This window comes from Meles meles, chromosome 11, assembly GCF_922984935.1.
Source record: "Meles meles chromosome 11, mMelMel3.1 paternal haplotype, whole genome shotgun sequence".
NCBI classification, from domain to species: domain Eukaryota; kingdom Metazoa; phylum Chordata; class Mammalia; order Carnivora; family Mustelidae; genus Meles; species Meles meles.
This window is the reverse complement of record NC_060076.1, coordinates 37,315,468-37,333,593: the sequence shown is the minus strand read 5'-3', so window position 1 is coordinate 37,333,593 and position 18,126 is coordinate 37,315,468.

Below are 18,126 nucleotides of genomic sequence, written 5' to 3'. Positions count from 1 at the left end.
GTAATGGCTACGGTCGCCAAACTGTGGAAAGAACCAAGATGCCCTTCAACGGATGAATGGATAAGGAAGATGTGGTCCATATACACAATGGAGTATTATGCCTCCATCAGAAAGGATGAATACCCAACTTTTGTAACAACATGGACGGGACTGGAAGAGATTATGCTGAGCGAAATAAGTCAAGCAGAGAGAGTCAAGTATCATATGGTCTCACTTATTTGTGGAGCATAACAAATAACATGGAAGACATGGGGAGATGGAGAGGAGAGGGAGTTGAGGGAAACTGGAAGGGGAGATGAACCATGAGAGACTATGGACTCTGAAAAACAACCAGAGGGTTTTGAAGGGGCGGGGGGGGGGGGGTGGGAGGTTGAGGAACCAGGTGGTGGGTAGTAGGGAGGGCACGTACTGCATGGAGCACTGGGTGTGATGCCAAAACAATGAACACTGTTATGCTGTAAATAAACAAACAAACAAAAAGCCTGTGGGTTTTGCAGCTAGTGCTCACTCCAGAGCAGAATCAAGGTAGTGTCTCAGGAAAGTGGCTAGAAGGAAGCAGAAGAGCCCAAAACACATTTACATAAGAATCAGGGACATTTACCCCTAGTACTTATGAAGACTTCTAATAATTGTGTGACTGTTGCTCTTATATAATTTCGCCATCAGGGAACTAACATTTTAAGCAGAACAATAAACTCTTTAAGTTTAACATTTTAAGCAGAGACCAATAAACATTTCAGACAGGGTCAGGGACACAGAGAGGGATTTCTCAGATGATCTTTCTGACATCTTTTTCAATTTTATAACTTTAATCTAACCCTAAAAATCTAAAAATTGTTCATAAACTCATTTCAGTATCTGACGAGTAAGGAATACATTAGGAAACTGCATCCCAATTTAGATGTATCTAGGCAAGAACTCAGCCTAAGACATTGGTGGCAGCTAGAAAAGAAAGCAAGAGGCCAAATCCATGGCCTATAGAACTCAAAATTAACTTGTTTCAAAATTATCTCAGAAGGGGCTATGGCTTGCATCTCAATCTATAGCCCCAATATCTTAAGAAAAAAAGTACAAGTCTTTGTTGTGGGGGTAGGGGAAGTATTTCTCTAGAAATCACCTAAAGTTGAGAAGGCAACAGTGAGAATCTGAGGCTCCTCTTTACTTCTAGAACCTTCTTGCTGGTCTCCAGGCACCTGACATATCCCAGGGATTGAATCCTGCTTCTGTCTACTCATCTTTTCAGCAATGCCAATATACCTCTCTTTATCTCATCCCTTCAAAGCAGGCTCTGGGCTAAGTTCAGAATGCCTTTATGTGATATTCCCTCCCACTGTTACCATCCCACTGGACTGTCTGCAGCCCCAAGCCATGGCCAAATATCAGGAAACAGCCCATTTTTTTCCATGCTGAAACAGCATGGGAAAATTCTTAGGAAATGTATGCTGAATAAACTATATACAAATATATGCTAAGGCAATTGAAAAAGAATAATATTGTAATGAAATTATGGATAGTTTTTCTATTTTACAAAATTTCAACATAGTGGTATTATTTACATAATTATAAATAAAATAATATTTGCTTTTCAAAAATTTTCTAAATTTATGTGTATATTTATTTTTAAAATAAAATATGTAATTATACATTTAATACTTTTATAAAAATGAAAAGCTTATAGGTACTTAATCTACTGCTATAATAAATTACTATTTTTATATAAAAGTCAGAAAAACGTTTCCCACATATTTTCTAAATATACCCAAATCATGCTTCTATCTCTCTACATTGGCTGAACTGCTACTGGAATATAAGCCCACCACCATGATAATGTTAGTCGCCTCCCTCCTACCAAAATACAAACTTCATGTTTACCACTGTATCTCTAGCTCCAGGAACACTGCATGATAAATGGTAGTCACTCAATAAATATTGCTGAGTAAATGAATGTATGCTTGCATGCATCTTTATCCAAAGACAGGAACACTAATATAATCAAATGGAAGCAAAAAAATGCATATATTATATGGGTCTTATTACAGTATTGATAATAGGTAATGTTTATTAAGCATTTATTAATATGTGAGGCACTGGGCTAAATACTCGATATGTAAAAATATGATATAGGTACTATTATTCATTTTATTTTTTAAACACTTGGAGGAAAATGAATTTGAGAGGTTAGTATTGTTATTACATACCTACATATATCTTCTTTGTAAAGATTTATTTATCTGAGAGAGAGAGAAAGAGTGTGTGCACAGGAGGAGGGGCAAAGGGACAAAAATAGACTCCTGGCTGAGTAAGGAGCCCGACTCAGGGCTTGATCTCATGACCCCAAGATGGGATCACTGACAGAGGGGCAGAAAGAGAGGGAGAGCGAGAATCTCAAGCAGACTCTGCACTGAGCGCGGAGCCCAATGCTGGGCTCCATCAAATGACCGAAGTCGAAACCAAGAGTCCGACACTTAACCAACTGAGGCACCAAGGTGCTCCTACATATATCTTTTTTAATTTACCAAACCTCTGATCCATCTTTATGAATTGTTCTTCATAATAAAATTATAGCGTAAGACAATGTTCAAGTTCCCATTTGGATTCTCAAAATCACACGAGTGAAAGAGCTGCAGTAAGGATTTTGATTCCTTAATCCTAATATGTGGCCAAAGCAGCTCATATTTCTTCCCAGAAGACAAAAACAAACATTTGTAGTAATGTTGCCTATGTCACAAGGCTCTGGTGAGGGAGAGTTAATAAGTGATTACAAAATTCTTAGTAAATACAAATTGCTGTAGAAATGCAAAACATCTACAACAACAGTAATTAATTTTAATCATCATCTCTTTTCTATGTGCAGCTGTCTCTCAAAATTCACTTTGGGGGTTTAATCACCACGTCTCAACAAATAAAGTAAACTCCCTCTCTCTCAGACCCTATGAATAAGCTGCTCCACATTCCCCCCAGCTGCTGAAATTCTTCTCCGCCCCACCCCTACACACTTCCTACTCCCAGGTGATTAGCAAAAGGCTGAATACTGATATTAATCAGAAAAAAAGAGTTCAGACTGAGACTTGAGCCTTTCAAAATCCCTGAATTTCACTTTTTTTAATTTCGAGTTTTTATTTAAATTCTAGCTAGTTAACATATAGGGTAAAATTAGTTTCAGGTGTAGAATTTAGTGATTCATCACTTACATTTACCACCCAGTACTCATCACAAGTGCCCTCCTTCGCACCCAACACCCATTCAGGCCATCCACCACCCACTTCCCTCTATCAACCCTCAGTTTGTTCTCTATCATTAAGAGTCGCTCACGTTTTACTTCACTCTCTCCCTTTCTCCCCCCCTTCCCTTATGATCATCTGTTTTGTTTCTTAAATTTCACATGAATGAAATCATATGGGATTTGTCTTTCACTGACTTCTGTTGTTTAGCATAATACACTCTAGCTCTATCCATGTCATTGCAAATGGCAAGATTTCATTCTTTTTGATGCCTGAGTAATATTGTATATACCATATCTTCTTTTTTCATTTACAGCCAATGTACATTTGGGCTTTTTCCATAGTTTGGCTATTGCTGATAATGCTGCTAGAAACATCAGGGTGCATGTGCTACCCAAAGCAATCTATACATTTAATGTAATCCCTATGAAAATGCCACCAGCATTTGAACAAACAATGATATATATCGTTTGTTCAAATATATATATATATAGACAGATAGATATAGATATATATCTCACAGTTTCCATTGTGTATATATATATATATACACAAAACATTATACACACACACACACACAATGAAATATTACTTAACCATTCAAAAGAATGAAATCTTGCCATCTGCAACAACATGGATGGAACTAGACGGTATTATGCTAAGTGAAGTAAGTCAGTCAGAGGAAGTCAGAGGAATACAAATACATGATTTCATTCATATATGGGATGTAAGAAACCAAACAAATGAACATGGGAAAGGGAGGGAAAAATAAGACAAAAACAGAAAGGGATACAAACCATAAGAGATTCTTAACTATAGGAGACAAACTGAGGGTTGCTGGAGGGGAGATGGGTAGGGGGCACTTGATGTAATGAGCACTGGATGTTATATGCAATTGATGAATCACTAAATTACCTCTGAAACTAATAATACACTATATGTTAATTAAATTGAATTTAAAAAAAAAAAAAGATTCTCTCTTTGCCTCTCCTTCTGTTCTTTCCGCCCTCACTCCCCCCTCTAAAAATATATATATATATTTTGAGAAGAAGCAGTTCATGAAATGGCAGAAAACCAGGGAAATGTGGTGTCTCCAAAGATAGGTGAAGACAAAGACCATTTTTTAAAAGATTTTATTTATTTATTTATTTGACAGAGAAAGAGAGACAGCGAGAGGGAATACAAGCAGGGGGAGTGGGAGAGGGAGAAGAAGGCTTCCTGCTGAGTGGGGGGCCCGATGTAGGGCCAGGGCAATCCCAGGACCCCGGGATTGGGACCTGAGTAGAAAGCATACACCTAATGACTGAGCCACCCAGGCACCTCTGACAAAGACCATTTTAAGGTAAGAGGAAGTGATCAAGCACATTAATACTGCCTAGAGGACAAGCAAAGTGGGAACTGAGAAAATAAATGTTGAGTTTTATAACCTAAAGGCCACTGGGGACATTCATAAGAACATTCTCTTTGGAATGGTAGGAAATAATGTGGGAGTTCAACAAAGAATGGGAAGAGAGGCAGTGGAGACAGGTAAGAGTTTTGCTAGAAAGGAGAACAGAGAAACTGGTCAGGAAAAGGTGAATGAATTCCATAGGCATAGCACCTGGACCACAAAATCCAGATAGCCCTTGGTTTTCATTTCAGTGTTAACCATTAAAATTTTGTGTTTTATTTAATAAAAAAGAAGAAACCTAAAAAATCACAGAAGATTTTGGGCGCCTGGGTAGCTCAGTTGGTTAAGCGACTGCCTTCGGCTCAGGTCATGATCCCGGACTTCCAGGACTGAGTCCCGCAATAGGCTCCCAGCTCCTTGGGGAGTCTGCTTCTCCCTCTGACCTTCTGCTCTCTCGTGCTCTCTCTCTCACTCATTCTCTCTCAAATAAATGAAAATATCTTTTAAAAAAATCACAGATTTTATGTGGAGAGACATGTTCTAATAAGATAATGAGAATAAAGGTATATGGTTTCTCTTATAAAACAAAATTGAAGGGCGCCTGGGTGGCTCAGTGGGTTAAAGCCTCTGCCTTCAGCTCAGGTCATGATCCCAGGGTCCTGGGATGGAGCCCCGCATCGTGCTCTCTGCTCAGCAGGGAACCTGCTTCCTCCTTTCTCTCTCTCTGCCTGCCTCTCTGCCTACATGTAATTTCTATCTGTCAAATAAATGGATAAAATCTTAAAAAAAAAAACTGAACTTTTTTTCCCCTTAACTGAACTTTCATAATTAAATTCTCCAAGGAGAATTTCCAAGCAGGAAAGGGCAAGGTCAGCAAAGCTGCCCCAACTGTGTTCTCTGAGTTTCTCCTTCCCCACGGAGACTCTTTAATTCCAAGAACTGTCACAGATCCCAGGAATACAAATGTTCTTCTTTTCACATTCTGGTACAAGTGTGGTCAAAAATTCCTCCTACCTTTGCAAGGTAGAGACAGACTAGAATATTCAAAAGGCTTTCCAGGAGACTAAGAGAGAATGAAGTAAACAGAAAAGGGCAGAGGCAGGAAAACAAGAATATGAAAAACAAGAAGACACAGGCTTTGAAGTCAGATAATCCTGGATTAAAAATCATTGCTCTGCCACTAAGTGGCTATATAACCTAGTGCAGGTCACTTAACCTCTCTGAAGCAAAGTTTTTTCATCAATATAATGGGTAAACTTATTCCTACCTGTGTTCATTCAGGTCCTCCAAGAAGTAAACACCAAGATCAGATCAGACTTGCAAGAAATTGGTGGGAATGTCTGTGAAAGAAAATGGAGAGGCGGGGGGGGGGGGGGAGAAAATGGAGAGGGAGCTGGAGAAGGAGGACCTCTGTCAGAGAATGACACATCTCACCCATAGGAAGGAGAACGTGAAAGAAGGTACGATAGGAAAAGCCTTAGACTGCCATGAAGCTTTCAGAAAGTTTCTGCAAAGCTGATATAGAATAATTGGGCCAAAACCATCAGTCAGAGGAGAACTCTGTCTCACAGGAATGGGCTGGGCTTGCTGCAATATCTCTGCTGTTCACCTCACTGGCTAAAAGATACCACAGGAAACATAGCCTCTGAGCAAATGCAGTGGTGTATTTAGATAGAGCAGTTGGTGGCATCAGTAATGATGCTCCCCACAGTAGGAGATCTGAGAGGCACATTCTCATAGTTGCACATCTCCCTCTCTACAGGGGATTGTGGAGAAGTTCTTCCTTGGTTCTCAGAGGCCTTTCTGCTTGAGGAAGGGCCGGGTTAGTGGAATGAACTTCAGCTCTCATCACTGCTGTTGATTTCAGGCCTGCAACTGATACTCTGCCTTCTCCATTTAAAATTCTCCTCACTGTCATCTGTCACCTTGGCTGGCTTTGGTGGCCTACCTGGTGGTGTGACTTGAACATTCATTCCTAAAGGGTTTGGTAATCATATAGTTGGTAATCACACCCTTCTCAGGTTGCAGCATCTTTTATTCCTTGGTTCCCAGACCCGTGTATTCCCACTGGAGGCCTAGCACCAAAAGTTTTCTCTATATATTTCCCATCCTTCAGAGTGTTATTACAAAGCTGGCACTTCAGCTCTGCCTTTAAAAGACTATTCCAATGTTTTCTAAGGCCAGCTGACCCTGGATGGTGCAATATATGACCAGTGGGCCCATATCTACTTCACAAATCCTCTACTGTGAAGGAGGCTCTATGTTTGGAAACTAAGCTGTGTGAGAATTCTGCTTATAGATTAGGCATTCCATAAGCCTATAGTGATAGTGGCCAAGTCACTACAGGTAGGAAATGCAAACTCATATCCAAAATAAGTCACCTATCCCATCTATCCCTGTTCACCTATCCCTAACCACCAGCCCTTCCATTATAGATAAGGCCCAATGTAGCTGACTTGCCAGCAAGTACCTGATGGGCTTCCTCAAAGAACAGTGCCCCATCAAGGGCTCAGCATTGATCTCTATTGTTGACAAATTAAACATTCAGAGGCAACAATAGTCAGAATTCTAAAGGTCTGCACTATGATTCCCCCACTGGATCTTTTTTTTTTTTAAGATTTTAAAAAATTTTTATTTATTTGAGACAGAGAGAGAATGAGGAGAGAGAGAGAGAGAGAATGAGAATGAGTGGAGAAAGGTCAGTGGGAGAAGCAGACTCCCTCCCAAGCAGGGAGCCCAATGCGGGACTCGATCACCCAATGCAGGACTCGATCTGGGGACTCCAGGATCACGACCTGAGCCGAAGGCATTCACCCAACCAACTGAGCCACCCAGGTGCCCCTCCCCCACTGGATCTTAACAGAAACTCCATACTGCATCTTTTCCCATCATCGACACTTCCAACCCCAGAACGTTTTCCAGATCTTATTGGCAGAGCCCTTTTCTTTTCCAGGTCTCACTCAGAGCTGGCAGCTTTCCATATTATCTGGTATGTGAACCAAAGCAATGATCTTAGGTATAGAATACATTGCTTCCAGAACCCAAACAGGTCTATTGGCACTGTGCTTCCATCTTAGTGGTAGGGAATAAAAGACGCTGCAATTCTTTACTTTGGAGAGCTATCACAACATACTCCTGACCATTAGATTCCTAAAACCTTCACTGAAATGGCAGGTTCCTTAATCTTTGTAGGATTTATCTCCCACCATCTGGAGCACATCAGCATGCCATCGATGAAATGGAAGAGTGTGGTAGTTCTGTGGGATACCCAGGCAGTCCAGATCTCATCAAACTACATTATGACAGTGGGCAAGAAAGTTGACATAGCCCTGAGGCCAAAGTATAAATGAATAGTGTTGGCCACATAACATGAATACAAACTCTTTCTGATCCTCCTTTCTGACTGAAATTGAAAAGAATTACTTTTGTCAGATCAATGGCCATATATCATGTATCTGAAGACTTACTGATGTGCTCTTGTAATTAGGCCATATCTGGCACAGTAGATATGATGAAGGCTACTGCTTGTTTAAGCCAGCAATAGTCTTCAGTCATTCTCTAGGGATGTGATATTGTTTCTGATTTATTATCTTGGCTGGGAAAGGAAAGAAGGTGAAGGGACAGTTTCAACGGTTTCTACTTGGCTTTCCTCACTCTTTTACCCTACAGAACCTAATGCAAGGATTACTCTAACATTCAAGTGTATCAGTGCAATCAGGAACAGACAAAATGACCACTGCATGCATCCATTAACCTAGCAGGCCCATTCTGAGCAGACTTTAGTGAGGACTTTATTTATTACCCAGTCTCTGTAGGTCCTCCCTTTTATTAGAACTATAATGATGCTTTGGATCTCCAGGTATCAATAACAACTCAGATTGAGTTCCAAAAATGTCTGAGCATTTTCTCTTTCCCAGTACACAATCACCCAAGTAAACCGTCAGAGGTACCTTTTAAAAAAGAACTAGGGGAATAGTATGTACTTGCCATGGTGGCGCTACTTCTTTTTCTGCTAGAGACATCATGCTCTACAATTCTGTGCAGCTCAGGTCCCTTGGCTGTACCCTCAGATCTTGAAGGTCATTATAATTATTATAGCCTCTATTACATTGAAAGTCATCATCCCTACAGATATTAATGAGCCCCACTCTGTAACTACCTCTTCTACTATCAGGTCTGACCTGCAGAGGAGAGCTACCACTATGATGCTGATGCTAATCTCACCAGTGCTTTCCTGATGGCCTCATGAATGGTGTGTCTTCTGAGCCCTGCCATAGAACAAAATCAACCAGTATGTTTTGTGACCTCACATAACACAGCCATTCCTGCCTGCCCACTTTGCTTAGCTCAAGCAATTCTATTTCAGTCAACATTGGCCATTCCTTTTTTAAAGACTCTAAGAACCACCTCATCCTCTAGAGTTCTCGCCAGTGTGTTAAATCCTGTGACCCTGACCCCCCCCCAAAATTGTCTATAAGTCTATGAATACTTGATTATCCAGTCTTACAGTCTAATCTCAAAATATAATCCCAGGTATACCACCTTGCTTCTGGTAGCTAGTTCTTGCAGTTCCTTCAGTGTATAACATCTTTCCTCCCTTACCAGGTCCAGCATTTCTCTAGCCAGATTGGACTAGTATTTAACCCTAAGATATTGACATACTGGCCAGGAGATGAGGTTGGGCAGCTGAGGGGGCATCTGCTGCCTTATGGGAGAAGGAACGATAGAACTTACAATATAATACAATGTCCCTCAACGCAAAAGAGCTAGCTCTTACTATAGAAGAGTAGGCTACCTCTGCAAATTCTTAGGGTTTGGGGGAGTCTTTAGAGCCAAATCCTTAGAAGCATCCATTCAGATGTCCCTATTCCATAAATCTAGGTCCCCGGTTTTCCCAGCCAGGACCCTTAGCATAAGAGACCAGGCTTGACTGATAATTTAAATGTCTCTGGAGCTTGGGGCACCTGGGTGGCTCCATTGGTTAAGCATCTACTCTTGGTTTTGGCTCGGTTCATGATCTTAGGCTTGTGGGATTAAGCCCCATATTGGGCTCCACACTCAACAGGAAGCCCAAATCTGAGATTCTCTCCCTCCCTTTTCCCTCCCTTGTCCCCTCCACTCACATGCGCACTCAAGCACTCTCTCTCTAAAATAAATACATAAATCTTTTTAAAAAATGTTTCTGGGGCTCTGCCATTCTAATCAGATCATATGTTTGCTGCTCAGCTATGTCTTCTCTTCCACTGCAATGTATAAGGCTCTCATATTTAGACTTTAACTATTTAATAGCATTCTGATTCTCATCCCTTGCCAAGTTAGTGTTCATTCAACTTAGCAGTAGCCAACCAACTTGACTGTCTTTGTATGCATTGTTCTCCCATACTTTCTAAATAACTGAATCAAAGCAAAAAAATCAGCACAGTCAATCTCTTAACCAGGAATCTTTCACAGTGAATTTTCACTGGTCCACCTCTGTATACCAGGGACTACTCATACTTCACATATCACCCAGGAGGGAATAATCTTTACCCACTGGGAAACAGGTGAACCATACCCAGAATCCCATCTTACCACCTGTTTTCTTGGGCCACATGTATTGGTTGAACCATCTAAGGAGCAGAAGTCAAGATAAAATTAGATACACAAGAGATCTGTGGTGGGAGCAAGATGAACTCCTGAGATAAAGTGAGAGAGTGAGAGAAAATGAGGAGGGAAACAGAGAAGGGTGAGAGAGCTATCAGACCATCAGACCATGATACAGGTCTGTCCCCTTGTGTAGGAGAGGCAAAAAAAAAAAAAAAAAAAAAAAAAAAAAAAAAAAAGAAAGAAAGAAAGAGAGAGAGAGAGAAAGAAAAGAAAAGAAAAAAGAGAAAAAGAAAGGTCGGGTAGGAAGAGTCTTAGATAGACATTCAGTCCAAAGAAAATTTTGGCAATGCAATGGGAGATCGTTAAACCAAAGGAAACTGCCAAAGGAGTCCTCTATCTTGCAGGAATGGCCTGCCTTAGTAAGGTTAATGTACTCAGTCATTGGCTAAGAACAGTCAGTGGGAAGTACACCCTTAGTGCAAATGCAGTGGTAGGTTCACAGTGCAGCAGCATGTGAATGGAAGGAGCTATGCAGAGAGAAAAACCAGACCTAAGAGATGACGTTTTTTAAGAACCTACAGTCAGCTCCACCCCTGATATCCCAATTACATAAACCTTTGCTTGAATTTGTTTTCCTTTGTTCAAATTTCTTTGAATTGGGCTTCTGTCATTTTTAAGTGCAAGAGAACTCAGACACCTAAGGAGAGGACTGATTTGATATACAAGTTTGAGGTAATGAAAGGAAGATTAAAAGGAGTCAATGCCAGAATAAGAAAGCCTATATTTTGGGGGAGGAGTCAAGATGGCGGAGAAGTAGCAGGCTGAGACTACATCAGGTAGCAGGAGATCAACTCGATAGCTTATCTAAACATTGCAAACACCTACAAATCCAACGGGAGATCAAAAAGAAGAAGAACAGCAATTCTAGAAACAGAAAATCAACCACTTTCTGAAAGGTAGTACTGGCGGAGAAGTGAATCCAAAACGACGGGAAGATAGACCGCGGGGGGAGGGGCCGGCTCCTGGCAAGCGGCGGAGCAACAGAGCACAAAATCAGGACTTTTAAAAGTCTGTTCCACTGAGGGACATTGCTCCAGAGGCTAAACCGGGTGAAGCCCACGCAGGGTCAGAGTGGGTCCAGGTCCCGCAGGATCACAGAAGGATCGGGGGTGTCGGAGTGTCACAGAGCTCAGAGGTGTTAGAACGGAGAAGCCGCCTACAGAGACAGAGCCGAGGACTGAACTCTCAGCTCGGGGTTACCTTGAACCGGTCGCGGGCTGGGTGAGCTCGGAGCGCGGCTGGAGGCTGGGGATATGGGAATGATTGGGTGCTGTCCTCTGGGGCGCACTGAGGAGTGGGGCCCCAGGCTCTCGGCTCCTCCAGGCCGGAGACTGGGAGGCCACCATTTTCATTCCCATCCTCCGGAACTCTACGGAAAGCGTTCAGGGAACAGAAGCTCCCAAAAGCGAACCCGGGCGGATTATTTAGTCCGGCCCCCAGTAAGGGCAGTGCAATTCCGCTTCGGGCAAAGACACTTGAGAGTCACTACAACAGGCCCCTCCCCCAGAAGATCAACAAAATATCCAGCCAGGACGAAGTTCATCTATCAAGGAAAGCAGGTTCAATACCTAGGACAGCAGCGGAATTCCAGAGGAGGAGAAAGCAAAGCATGGAACTCATGGCTTTCTCCCCATGATTCTTTAGACTTGCAGTTAATTCAATTTTTTTTTCAATTTTTTTCTTTCTTTTTTCTTCTTCTTTTTAAAACTTTTACCCTTTTCTTTTTTAACGTTTTTTGACTAGTTTATTAAAATATATATTTTTTCTTTCTTTTTTATATTTTTTCTTTATTTGTTTTATTTTTTAATTTTTTTTCTTTTTTTTTTCTGAACCTCTTTTTATCCCCTTTCTCCCCCCCCCCCCACAATTTGGGGTCTCTTCTGATTTGGTTACAGCGCATTTTTCTGGGGTCTTTGCCACCCTTTTAGTATTTTATTTGATCCTTCATATCCTCTTATCTGGACAAAATGACAAGGCAGAAAAAATCACCACAAACAAAAGAACAAGAGGCAGTACCGAAGGCTAGGGACCTAATCAACACAGACATTGGTAATATGTCAGATCAAGAGTTCAGAATGACGATTCTGAAGGTTCTAGCCGGGCTCGAAAAAGGCATGGAAGATATTAGAGAAACCCTCTCTGGAGATATAAAAGCCCTTTCTGGAGAAATTAAAGAACTAAAATCTAACCAAGTTGAAATAAAAAAAGCTATTAATGAGGTGCAATCAAAAATGGAGGCTCTCACTGCTAGGATAAATGAGGCAGAAGAAAGAATTAGTGATATAGAAGACCAAATGACAGAGAATAAAGAAGCTGAGCAAAAGAGGGACAAAGAGGGGCGCCTGGGTAGCTCAGTGGTTTAAGCCGCTGCCTTCGGCTCAGGTCATGATCTCAGGGTCCTGGGATCGAGTCCCACATTGGGCTCTCTGCTCAGCAGGGAGCCTGCTTCCCTCTCACTCTCTCTGCCTACTTGTGATCTCTCTCTGTCAAATAAATAAATAAAATCTTTAAAAAAAAAAAAAAGAGGGACAAACAGCTACTGGACCACGAGGGGAGAATTCGCGAGATAAGTGACACCATAAGACGAAACAACATTAGAATAATTGGGATTCCAGAAGAAGAAGAAGAAAGAGAGAGGTGAACAGAAGGTATATTGGAGAGAATTATTGGAGAGAATTTTCCTACTATGGCAAAAGGAACAAGCATCAAAATCCAGGAGGTGCAGAGAAACCCCCTCAAAGTCAACAAGAATAGGTCCACACCCCGTCACCTAATAGTAAAATTTACAAGTCTTAGTGATGAAGAGAAAATCCTGAAAGCAGCCCAGGAAAAGAAGTCTGTAACATACAATGGTAACATTAGATTGGCAGCAGACTTATCCACAGAGACCTGGCAGGTCAGAAAGAGCTGGCATGATATATTCAGAGCACTAAACGAGAAAAACATGCAGCCAAGAATACTCTATCCAGCTAGGCTATCATTGAAAATAGAAGGAGAGATAAAAAGCTTCCAGGACAAACAAAAACTGAAAGAATTTGCAAACACCAAACCAGCTCTACAGGAAATATTGAAAGGGGTCCTCTAAGCAAAGAGAGAGCCTAAAAGTAGTAGATCAGAAAGGTACAGAGAAAATATACAGTAACAGTCACCTTACAGGCTAATAATGGCACTAAATTCATATCTCTCAATAGTTACCCTGAATGTTAATGGGCTAAATGCCCCAATCAAAAGACACAGGTATCAGAATGGATAAAAAAACAAAACCCAATCATATGTTGCCTACAAGAAACTCATTTTAGACGCGAAGACACCTCCAGATTTAAAATGAGGGGGTGGAAAACAATTTACCATACTAATGGGCATCAGAAGAAAGCTGGGGTGGCAATCCTTATATCCGATCAATTAGATTTTAAGCCAAAGACTATAATAAGAGATGAATAAGGACACTATATCATACTCAAAGGGTCTGTCCAACAAGAAGATCTAACAATTTTCAATATCTATGCCCCTAATGTGGGAGCAGCCAACTATATAAACCAATTAATAACAAAATCAAAGAAACACATCAATAATAATACAATAATAGTAGGGGATTTTAACACTCCCCTCACTGAAATGGACAGATCATCCAAGCAAAAGATCAACAAGGAAATAAAGGCCTTAAATGACACACTGGACCAGATGGACATCACAGATATATCCAGAACATTTCATCCCAAAGCAACAGAATACACATTCTTCTCTAGTGCACATGGAACATTCTCCAGAATAGATCACATCCTGGGTCACAAATCAGGTCTCAACCGGTATCAAAAGATTAGATCATTCCCTGCATATTTTCAGACCACAATGCTCTGAAGCTAGAACTCAATCACAAGAGGAAATTTCGAAAGAACCCAAATACATGGAGACTGAACAGCATCCTTCTAAAGAATGAATGGGTCAACCAGGAAATTAAAGAATTGAAAAAATTCATGGAAACAAATGATAATGAAAACACAACAGTTCAAAATCTGTGGGACACAGCAAAGGCAGTCCTGAGAGGAAAATATAAAGCGGTACAAGCATTTCTCAAGAAACAAGAAAGGTCTCAAGTACATAACCTAACCCTACACCTAAAGGAGCTGGAGAAAGAACAAGAAAGAAACCCTAAACCCAGCAGGAGAAGAGAAATCATAAAGATCAGAGAAGAAATCAATGGAATAGAAACCAAAAAAAAAAAAAAAAAAACCAATAGAACAAATCAACGAAACTAGGAGCTGGTTCTTTGAAAGAATCAATAAAATTGATAAACCCCTGGCCAGACTAATCAGAAAGAAAAGAGAAAGGACCCAAATAAATAAAATCATGAATGAAATAGGAGAGATCACAACTAACACCAAAGAAATACAGACAATTATAAGAACATACTATGAGCAACTCTACGCCAACAAATTTGATAATCTGGAAGAAATGGATGCATTTCTAGAGACATATAAACTACCACAACTGAACCAGGAAGAAATAGAAAACCTGAACAGGCCCATTACCAGTAAGGAGATTGAAACAGTCATCAAAAATCTCCAAACAAACAAAAGCCCAGGGCCAGACAGCTTCCCAGGGGGATTCTACCAAACATTTAAAGAAGAACTAATTCCTATTCTCCTGAAACTGTTCCAAAAAATAGAAATGGAAGGAAAACTTCCAAACTAATTTTATGAGGCCAGCATCACCTTGATCCCAAAACCAGACAAGGATCCCACCAAAAAAGAGAACTACAGACCAATATCCTTGATGAACACAGATGCAAACATTCTCATCAAAATACTAGCCAATAGGATTCAACAGTACATTAAAAGGATTATTCATCACGACCAAGTGGGATTTATTCCAGGGCTGCAAGGTTGGTTCAACATCCACAAATCAATCAATGTGATACAACACATTAATAAAAAAAAGAACAAGAACCATATGATACTCTCAATAGATGCTGAAAAAGCATTTGACAAAGTACAGCATCCCTTCCTGATCAAAACTCTGCAAAGTGTAGGGATAGAGGGCACATACCTCAATATTATCAAAGCCATCTATGAAAAACCCACTGCAAATATCATTCTCAATGGAGAAAAACTGAAAGCTTTTCCGCTAAGGTCAGGAACACAGCAGGGATGTCCATTATCACCACTGCTATTCAACATAGTACTAGAAGTCCTAGCCTCAGCAATCAGACAACAAAAAGAAATTAAAGGCATCCAAATCGGCAAAGAAGAAGTCAAACTATCACTCTTTGAAGGTGATATGATACTATATGTGGAAAAGCCAAAAGACTCCACACCAAAACTGCTAGAACTTGTACAGGAATTCAGTAGTGTCAGGATATAAAATCAATGCACAGAAATCAGTTGCATTTCTGTTTACCAACAACAAGACAGAAGAAAGACAAATTAAGGAGTCAATCCCATTTACAATTGCACCCAAAACCATAAGATACCTAGGAATAAACCTAACCAAAGAGGCTAAGAATCTATATGCAGAAAACTATAAAGTACTCATGAAAGAAATTGAGGAAGACACAAAGAAATGGAAAAATGTTCCATGCTCCTGGATTGGAAGAATAAATATTGTGAAAATGTCCATGCTACCTAAAGCAATCTACACATTTAATACAATCCCTATCAAAATACCATCCATTTTTTTCAAAGAAATGGAACAAATAATCCTAAAATTTATATGGAACCAGAAAAGACCTCGAATAGCCAAAGGAATATTGAAAAGAAAGCCAAAGTTGGTGGCATCACAATTCCGGACTTCAAGCTCTATTACAAAGCTGTCATCATCAAGACAGCAGGTACTGGCAGAAAAACAGACACATATATCAATGGAACAGAATAGAGAGTCCAGAAATAGAACCTCAACTCTATGGTCAACTAATCTTCAACAAAGCAGGAAAGAATGTCCAATGGAAAAAAGACAGCCTCTTCAATAAATGGTGCTGGGAAAATTGGACAGCCACATGCAGAAAAATGAAACTGGACCACTTCCTTACACCACACATGAAAATAGACTCAAAATGGATGAAGGACCTCAATGTGAGAAAATCCATCCAAATCCTTGAGGAGAACACAGGCAGCAACCTCTTCGACCTCAGCCGCAGCAACATCTTCCTAGGAACAATGGCAAAGGCAAGGGAAGCAAGGGCAAAAATGAACTATTGGGATTTCATCAAGATCAAAAGCTTTTGCACAGCAAAGGAAACAGTTAACAAAACCAAAAGACAACTGACAGAATGGGAGAAGATATTTGCAAACGACATATCAGATAAAGGGCTAGTATCCAAAATCTATAAGGAACTTAGCAAACTCAACACCCAAAGAACAAGCAATCCAATCAAGAAATGGGCAAAGGGCATGAACAGGCATTTCTGCTGAAGACATCCAGATGGCCAACAGACACATGAAAAAGTTCTCCACATCACTCGGCATCAGGGAAATACAAATCAAAACCACAATGAGATATCACCTCACACCAGTCAGAATGGCTAAAATTAACAAGTCAGGAAATGACAGATGCTGGCAAGGATGCGGAGAAAGGGGAACCCTCCTACACTGTTGGTGGGAATGCAAGCTGGTGCAACCACTCTGGAAAATAGCATGGAGGTTCCTCAAAATGTTGAAAATAGAACTACCCTATGACCCAGCAATTGCACTACTGGGTATTTACCCTAAAGATACAAACGTAGTGATCCAAAGGGGCACATGTACCCGAATGTTTATAGCAGCAATGTCTACAATAGCCAAACTATGGAAAGAACCTAGATGTCCATCAACAGATGAATGGATAAAGAAGAGGTGGCATATATACACAATGGAATACTATGCAGCCATCAAAAGAAATGAAATCTTGCCATTTGCGATGACGTGGATGGAACTAGAGGGTATCATGCTTAGTGAAATAAGTCAATCGGAGAAAGACAACTATCATATGATCTCCCTGATATGAGGATGTGGGGATGCAACATGGGGGGTTAGGGGGATAGAAGAAGAATAAATGAAACAAGATGGGATTGGGAGGGAGACAAACCATAAGTGACTCTTAATCTCACAAAATAAACTGGGGGTTGCTGGGGGGATGTGGGGTTGGGAGAGGGGGAGGGGTGTTATGGACATTGGGGAGGGTATGTGCTATGGTGAGTGCTGTGAAGTGTGTAAACCTGGCGATTCACAGACCTGTACCCCTGGGGATAAAAATACATTATATGTTTATTAAAAAAAATAAGAAATAAAAAATTTTAAAAAAAGAAAGCCTATATTTCCAAACTAATAGATAAGCATATACAGTACATAAAAATATATACCATCCCTATTATGTCCAGATGTCTATAGGTATAAGAGAATATTGTTTGTGAAATTTGGATTCCAGCACTTAACAATTTTATAATCCTGGGCAACATAATAACTGATATTTATTAAGTGCATACTTTATGCCAAGCATGACCCTAAGAGCTTTATATACATTATTTAACCACTATTTCACAGATGAGAAGACTGTGACTCAGAGATATTAAGAAATCACCTCTGAGGCACCTGGTTGACTCAGTTGGAAGAGAGTGTGACTCTCTCAATCTTGGCATCATGAGTGTGAGCCCCACATTGAGTGTGGAGAGTACTTAAAAATAAATAAACTTAACCACCAGGATTAGCCTGGTGGTGGGTATGGGGAGGGCACGTATTAACATGGAGCACTGGGTGTGATGCATAAACAATGAATCTTGGAACACTGAAAAAAAATAATAAACTTAAAAAAAAAGGAACACCCTCAAGGGCAGATATCTACTAAATGCAGTTCTAGGATCTGAATACAGATCTCTCTGACTCCAGAACCCATGCCCTT